This window comes from Syngnathus scovelli, chromosome 21 (genome assembly GCF_024217435.2).
Source record: "Syngnathus scovelli strain Florida chromosome 21, RoL_Ssco_1.2, whole genome shotgun sequence".
Classification (NCBI taxonomy): Eukaryota; Metazoa; Chordata; class Actinopteri; order Syngnathiformes; family Syngnathidae; genus Syngnathus; species Syngnathus scovelli.
The window spans coordinates 347,041-355,466 of record NC_090867.1 but is presented as its reverse complement, the minus strand read 5'-3'; positions in this window follow the sequence as shown (position 1 = coordinate 355,466).

The window sequence follows — 8,426 nt, the reverse complement described above, 5'->3', positions numbered from 1 at the left end:
CAACGCGGCACTCTCTAGCTGCCAAGAGCACTTTTTACTATGCGCACCCAACCAGAGTGACGGGAGGAGCACATTTCAGAAAACGTGCTCAGCTCGTCGAGAAAATGCGATTTAAGCAATAAAATTAAAAATGCACCTAAAACCTAAACCAAACGTTGCAGGTGGTTATTTCTTCATGCGCAGTGGTCAACGCGCCACTCTCTAGCTGCCAAGAGCACTTTTTACTATGCGCACCCAACTAGAGTGACGGGAGGAGCACATTTCAGAAAACGTGCTCAGCTCGTCGAGAAAATGCGATTTAAGCAATAAAATTAAAAATGCACCTAAAACCTAAACCAAACGTTGCAGGTGGTTATTTCTTCATGTGCAGTGGTCAACGCGGCACTCTCTAGCTGCCAAGAGCACTTTTTACTATGCGCACCCGACCAGAGTGACGGGAGGAGCACATTTCTGAAAACGTGCTCAGCTCGTCGAGAAAATGCGATTTAAGCAATAAAATTAGAAATGCACCCAAAACCTAAAACAAACGTTGCACATGGTTATTTCTTCATGCGCAGTGGTCAACGCGGCACTCTCTAGCTGCCAAGAGCAGTTTTTACTATGCGCACCCAACCAGAGTGACGGGAGGAGCACATTTCAGAAAACATGGTCAGCTCGTCGAGAAAATGCGATTTAAGCAATAAAATTAAAAATGCACCTAAAACCTAAACCAAACGTTGCAGATGGTCATTTCTTCATGCGCAGTGGTCAACGCGGCACTCTCTAGCTGCCAAGAGCACTTTTTACTATGCGCACCCAACCAGAGTGACGGGAGGAGCACATTTCAGAAAACGTGCTCAGCTCGTCGAGAAAATGCGATTTAAGCAATAAAATTAAAAATGCACCTAAAACCTAAACCAAACGTTGCAGGTGGTTATTTCTTCATGCGCAGTGGTCAACGCGGCACTCTCTAGCTGCCAAGAGCACTTTTTACTATGCGCACCCAACCAGAGTGACGGGAGGAGCACATTTCAGAAAACGTGCTCAGCTCGTCGAGAAAATGCGATTTAAGCAATAAAATTAAAAATGCACCTAAAACCTAAACCAAACGTTGCAGGTGGTTATTTCTTCATGCGCAGTGGTCAACGCGGCACTCTCTAGCTGCCAAGAGCACTTTTTACTATGCGCACCCAACCAGAGTGACGGGAGGAGCACATTTCTGAAAACGTGCTCAGCTCGTCGAGAAAATGCGATTTAAGCAATAAAATTAGAAATGCACCCAAAACCTAAAACAAACGTTGCACGTGGTTATTTCTTCATGCGCAGTGGTCAACGCGGCACTCTCTAGCTGCCAAGAGCAGTTTTTACTATGCGCACCCAACCAGAGTGACGGGAGGAGCACATTTCAGAAAACGTGCTCAGCTCGTCGAGAAAATGCGATTTAAGCAATCAAATTAAAAATGCACCTAAAACCTAAAACAAACGTTGCACGTGGTTATTTCTTTATGCGCAGTGGTCAACGCGGCACTCTCTAGCTGCCAAGAGCACTTTTTACTATGCGCACCCAACCAGAGTGACGGGAGGAGCACATTTCAGAAAACGTGCTCAGCTCGTCGAGAAAATGCGATTTAAGCAATAAAATTAAAAATGCACCCAAAACCTAAACCAAACGTTGCAGGTGGTTATTTCTTCATGCGCAGTGGTAAACGCGGCACTCTCTAGCTGCCAAGAGCACTTTTTACTATGCGCACCCAACCAGAGTGACGGGAGGAGCACATTTCAGAAAACGTGCTCAGCTCGTCGAGAAAATGCGATTTAAGAAATAAAATTAAAAATGCACCTAAAACCTAAACCAAACGTTCGGGGTGGTTATTTCTTCATGTGCAGCAGTCAACGCGGCACTCTCTAGCTGCCAAGCGCACTTTTTACTATGCGCACCCGACCAGAGTGACGGGAGGAGCACATTTCAGAAAACGTGCTCAGCTCGTCGAGAAAATGCGATTTAAGCAATAGAATTAAAAATGCACCTAAAACCTAAACCAAACGTTGCAGGTGGTTATTTCTTCATGCGCAGTGGTCAACGCGGCACTCTCTAGCTGCCAATAGCACTTTTTACTATGCGCACCCAACCAGAGTGACGGGAGGAGCACATTTCAGAAAACGTGCTCAGCTCGTCGAGAAAATGCGATTAAAGCAATAAAATTAAAAATGCACCTAAAACCTAAACCAAACGTTGCAGGTGGTTATTTCTTCATGCGCAGTGGTCAACGCGGCACTCTCTAGCTGCCAAGAGCACTTTTTACTATGCGCACCCAACCAGAGTGACGGGAGGAGCACATTTCAGAAAACGTCCTCAGCTCGTCGAGAACATGCGATTTAAGCAATAAAATTAAAAATGAACCTAAAACCTAAACCAAACGTTGCAGGTGGTTATTTCTTCATGCGCAATGGTCAACGCGGCACTCTCTAGCTGCCAAGAGCACTTTTTACTATGCGCACCCAACCAGAGTGACGGGAGGAGCACATTTCAGAAAACGTGCTCAGCTCGTCGAGAAAATGCGATTTAAGCAATAAAATTAAAAATGCACCTAAAACCTAAACCAAACGTTGCAGGTGGTTATTTCTTCATGCGCAGCAGTCAACGCGGCACTCTCTAGCTGCCAAGAGCACTTTTTACTATGCGCACCCAACCAGAGTGACGGGAGGACCACATTTCAGAAAACGTGCTCAGCTCGTCGAGAAAATGCGATTTAAGCAATAAAATTAAAAATGCACCTAAAACCTAAACCAAACGTTGCAGATGGTCATTTCTTCATGCGCAGTGGTCAACGCGGCACTCTCTAGCTGCCAAGAGCACTTTTTACTATGCGCACCCAACCAGAGTGACGGGAGGAGCACATTTCAGAAAACGTGCTCAGCTCGTCGAGAAAATGCGATTTAAGCAATAAAATTAAAAATGCACCTAAAACCTAAACCAAACGTTGCAGATGGTTATTTCTTCATGCGCAGCAGTCAACGCGGCACTCTCTAGCTGCCAAGAGCACTTTTTACTATGCGCACCCAACCAGAGTGACGGGAGGAGCACATTTCAGAAAACGTGCTCAGCTCGTCGAGAAAATGCGATTTAAGCAATAAAATTAAAAATGCACCTAAAACCTAAACCAAACGTTGCAGATGGTCATTTCTTCATGCGCAGTGGTCAACGCGGCACTCTCTAGCTGCCAAGAGCACTTTTTACTATGCGCACCCAACCAGAGTGACGGGAGGAGCACATTTCAGAAAACGTGCTCAGCTCGTCGAGAAAATGCGATTGAAGCAATAAAATTAAAAATGCACCTAAAACCTAAACCAAACTTTGCAGGTGGTTATTTCTTCATGCGCAATGGTCAACGCGGCACTCTCTAGCTGCCAAGCGCACTTTTTACTATGCGCACCCAACCAGAGTGACGGGAGGAGCACATTTCAGAAAACGTGCTCAGCTCGTCGAGAAAATGCGATTTAAGCAATAAAATTAAAAATGCACCCAAAACCTAAACCAAACGTTGCAGATGGTCATTTCTTCATGCGCAGTGGTCAACGCGGCACTCTCTAGCTGCCAAGAGCACTTTTTACTATGCGCACCCAACCAGAGTGACGGGAGGAGCACATTTCAGAAAACGTGCTCAGCTCGTCGAGAAAATGCGATTTAAGCAATAAAATTAAAAATGCACCCAAAACCTAAACCAAACGTTGCAGATGGTCATTTCTTCATGCGCAGTGGTCAACGCGGCACTCTCTAGCTGCCAAGAGCACTTTTTACTATGCGCACCCAACCAGAGTGACGGGAGGAGCACATTTCAGAAAACGTGCTCAGCTCGACGAGAAAATGCGATTTAAGCAATAAAATTAAAAATGCACCTAAAACCTAAACCAAACGTTGCAGGTGGTTATTTCTTCATGCGCAGCAGTCAACGCGGCACTCTCTAGCTGCCAAGAGCACTTTTTACTATGCGCACCCAACCAGAGTGACGGGAGGAGCACATTTCAGAAAACGTGCTCAGCTCGTCGAGAAAATGCGATTTAAGCAATAAAATTAAAAATGCACCTAAAACCTAAACCAAACGTTGCAGGTGGTTATTTCTTCATGCGCAGTGGTCAACGCGGCACTCTCTAGCTGCAAAGAGCACTTTTTACTATGCGCACCCAACCTGAGTGACGGGAGGAGCACATTTCAGAAAACGTGCTCAGCTCGTCGAGAAAATGCGATTAAAGCAATAAAATTAAAAATGCACCTAAAACCTAAACCAAACGTTGCAGATGGTCATTTCTTCATGCGCAGTGGTCAACGCGGCACTCTCTAGCTGCCAAGAGCACTTTTTACTATGCGCACCCGACCAGAGTGACGGGAGGAGCACATTTCAGAAAACGTGCTCAGCTCGTCGAGAAAATGCGATTTAAGCAATAAAATTAAAAATGCACCTAAAACCTAAACCAAACGTTGCAGATGGTCATTTCTTCATGCGCAGTGGTCAACGCGGCACTCTCTAGCTGCCAAGAGCACTTTTTAATATGCGCACCCAACCAGAGTGACGGGAGGAGCACATTTCAGAAAACGTGCTCAGCTCGTCGAGAAAATGCGATTTAAGCAATAAAATTAAAAATGCACCTAAAACCTAAACCAAACGTTGGGGGTGGTTATTTCTTCATGTGAAACAGTCAACGCGGCACTCTCTAGCTGCCAAGAGCACTTTTTACTATGCGCACCCAACCAGAGTGACGGGAGGAGCACATTTCAGAAAACGTGCTCAGCTCGTCGAGAAAATGCGATTTAAGCAATAAAATTAAAAATGCACCCAAAACCTAAACCAAACTTTGCAGATGGTCATTTCTAAATGCGCAGTGGTCAACGCGGCACTCTCTAGCTGCCAAGAGCACTTTTTACTATGCGCACCCAACCAGAGTGACGGGAGGAACACATTTCAGAAAACGTGCTCAGCTCGACGAGAAAATGCGATTTAAGCAATAAAATTAAAAATGCACCCAAAACCTAAACCAAACGTTGCAGGCGGTTATTTCTTCATGCGCAGTGGTCAACGCGGCACTCTCTAGCTGCCAAGAGCACTTTTTACCATGCGCACCCAACCAGAGTGACGGGAGGAGCACATTTCAGAAAACGTTCTCAGCTCGTCGAGAAAATGCGATTTAAGCAATAAAATGAAAAATGCACCTAAAACCTAAACCAAACGTTGCAGATGGTCATTTCTTCATGCGCAGTGGTCAACGCGGCACTCTCTAGCTGCCAAGAGCACTTTTTACTATGCGCACCCAACCAGAGTGACGGGAGGAGCACATTTCAGAAAACGTGCTCAGCTCGTCCAGAAAATGCGATTTAAGCAATAAAATTAAAAATGCACCCAAAACCTAAACCAAATGTTGCAGGTGGTTATTTCTTCATGCGCAGCAGTAAACGCGGCACTCTCTAGCTGCCAAGAGCACTTTTTACTATGCGCACCCAACCAGAGTGACGGGAGGAGCACATTTCAGAAAACGTGCTCAGCTCGACGAGAAAATGCGATTTAAGCAATAAAATTAAAAATGCACCCAAAACCTAAACCAAACGTTGCAGGTGGTTATTTCTTCATGCGCAGTGGTCAACGCGGCACTCTCTAGCTGCCAAGAGCACTTTTTACTATGCGCACACAACCAGAGTGACGGGAGGAGCACATTTCAGAAAACGTGCTCAGCTCGTCGAGAAAATTCGATTTAAGCAATAAAATTAAAAATGCACCTAAAACCTAAACCAAACGTTGCAGGTGGTTATTTCTTCATGCGCAATGGTCAACGCGGCACTCTCTAGCTGCCAAGAGCACTTTTTACTATGCGCACCCAACCAGAGTGACGGGAGGAGCACATTTCAGAAAACGTGCTCAGCTCGTCGAGAAAATGCGATTTAAGCAATAAAATTAAAAATGCACCTAAAACCTAAACCAAACGTTGCAGGTGGTTATTTCTTAATGCGCAGTGGTCAACGCGGCACTCTCTAGCTGCCAAGACCACTTTTTACTATGCGCACCCGACCAGAGTGACGGGAGGAGCACATTTCAGAAAACGTGCGCAGCTCGTCCAGAAAATGCGATTTAAGCAATAAAATTAAAAATGCACCCAAAACCTAAACCAAACGTTGCAGGTGGTTATTTCTTCATGCGCAGTGGTCAACGCGGCACTCTCTAGCTGCCAAGAGCACTTTTTACTATGCGCACCCAACCAGAGTGACGGGAGGAGCACATTTCAGAAAACGTGCTCAGCTCGTCGAGAAAATGCGATTTAAGCAATAAAATTAAAAATGCACCTAAAACCTAAACCACACGTTGCAGGTGGTTATTTCTTCATGCGCAGTGGTCAACGCGGCACTCTCTAGCTGCCAAGAGTACTTTTTACTATGCGCACCCAACCAGAGTGACGGGAGGAGCACATTTCAGAAAACGTGCTCAGCTCGTCGAGAAAATGTGATTTAAGCAATAAAATTAAAAATGCACCTAAAACCTAAACCAAACGTTGCAGATGGTCATTTCTTCATGCGCAGTGGTCAACGCGGCACTCTCTAGCTGCCAAGATTACTTTTTAATATGCGTACCCAACCAGAGTGACGGGAGGAGCACATTTCAGAAAACGTGCTCAGCTCGTCGAGAAAATGCGATTTAAGCAATAAAATTAAAAATGCACCTAAAACCTAAACCAAACGTTGGGGGTGGTTATTTCTTCATGTGAAACAGTCAACGCGGCACTCTCTAGCTGCCAAGAGCACTTTTTACTATGCGCACCCAACCAGAGTGACGGGAGGAGCACATTTCAGAAAACGTGCTCAGCTCGTCGAGAAAATGCGATTTAAGCAATAAAATCAAAAATGCACCCAAACCCTAAACCAAACTTTGCAGATGGTCATTTCTAAATGCGCAGTGGTCAACGCGGCACTCTCTAGCTGCCAAGAGCACTTTTTACTATGCGCACCCAACCAAAGTGACGGGAGGAGCACATTTCAGAAAACGTGCTCAGCTCGTCGAGAAAATGCGATTTAAGCAATAAAATTAAAAATGCACCTAAAACTTAAACCAAATGTTGCAGGTGGTTATTTCTTCATGCGCAGCAGTAAACGCGGCACTCTCTAGCTGCCAAGAGCACTTTTTACTATGCGCACCCAACCAGAGTGACGGGAGGAGCACATTTCAGAAAACGTGCTCAGCTCGACGAGAAAATGCGATTTAAGCAATAAAATTAAAAATGCACCCAAAACCTAAACCAAACGTTGCAGGTGGTTATTTCTTCATGCGCAGTGGTCAACGCGGCACTCTCTAGCTGCCAAGAGCACTTTTTACTATGCGCACCCAACCAGAGTGACGGGAGGAGCACATTTCAGAAAACGTGCTCAGCTCGTCGAGAAAATGCAATTTAATCAATAAAATTAAAAATGCACCTAAAACCTAAACCAAACGTTGCAAATGGTCATTTCTCCATGCGTAGTGGTCAACGCGGCACTCTCTAGCTGCCAAGAGCACTTTTTACTATGCGCACCCAACCAGAGTGACGGAAGGAGCACATTTCAGAAAACGTGCTCAGCTCGTCGAGAAAATGCGATTTAAGCAATAAAATTAAAAATGCACCTAAAACCTAAACCAAACGTTGGGGGTGGTTATTTCTTCATGCGCAGTGGTCAACGCGGCACTCTCTAGCTGCCAAGAGCACTTTTTACTATGCGCACCCAACCAGAGTGACGGGAGGAGCACATTTCAGAAAACGTGCTCAGCTCGTCCAGAAAATGCGATTTAAGCAATAAAATTAAAAATGCACCCAAAACCTAAACCAAACGTTGCAGGTGGTTATTTCTTCATGCGCAGTGGTCAACGCGGCACTCTCTAGCTGCCAAGAGCACTTTTTACTATGCGCACCCAACCAGAGTGACGGAAGGAGCACATTTCAGAAAACGTGCTCAGCTCGTCGAGAAAATACGATTTAAGCAATAAAATTAAAAATGCACCTAAAACCTAAACCAAACGTTGCGGGTGGTTATTTCTTCATGCGCAGTGGTCAACGCGGCACTCTCTAGCTGCCAAGAGCACTTTTTACTATGCGCACCCAACCAGAGTGACGGGAGGAGCACATTTCAGAAAACGTGCTCAGCTCGTCGAGAAAATGCAATTTAAGCAATAAAATTAAAAATGCACCTAAAACCTAAACCAAACGTTGCAGGTGGTTATTTCTTCATGCGCAATGGTCAACGCGGCAGTCTCTAGCTGCCAAGAGCACTTTTTACTATGCGCACCCAACCAGAGTGACGGGAGGAGCACATTTCAGAAAACGTGCTCAGCTCGTCCAGAAAATGCGATTTAAGCAATAAAATTAAAAATGCACCTAAAACCTAAACCAAACGTTGCAGATGGTCATTTCTTCATGCGCAGTGGTCAACGCGGCAC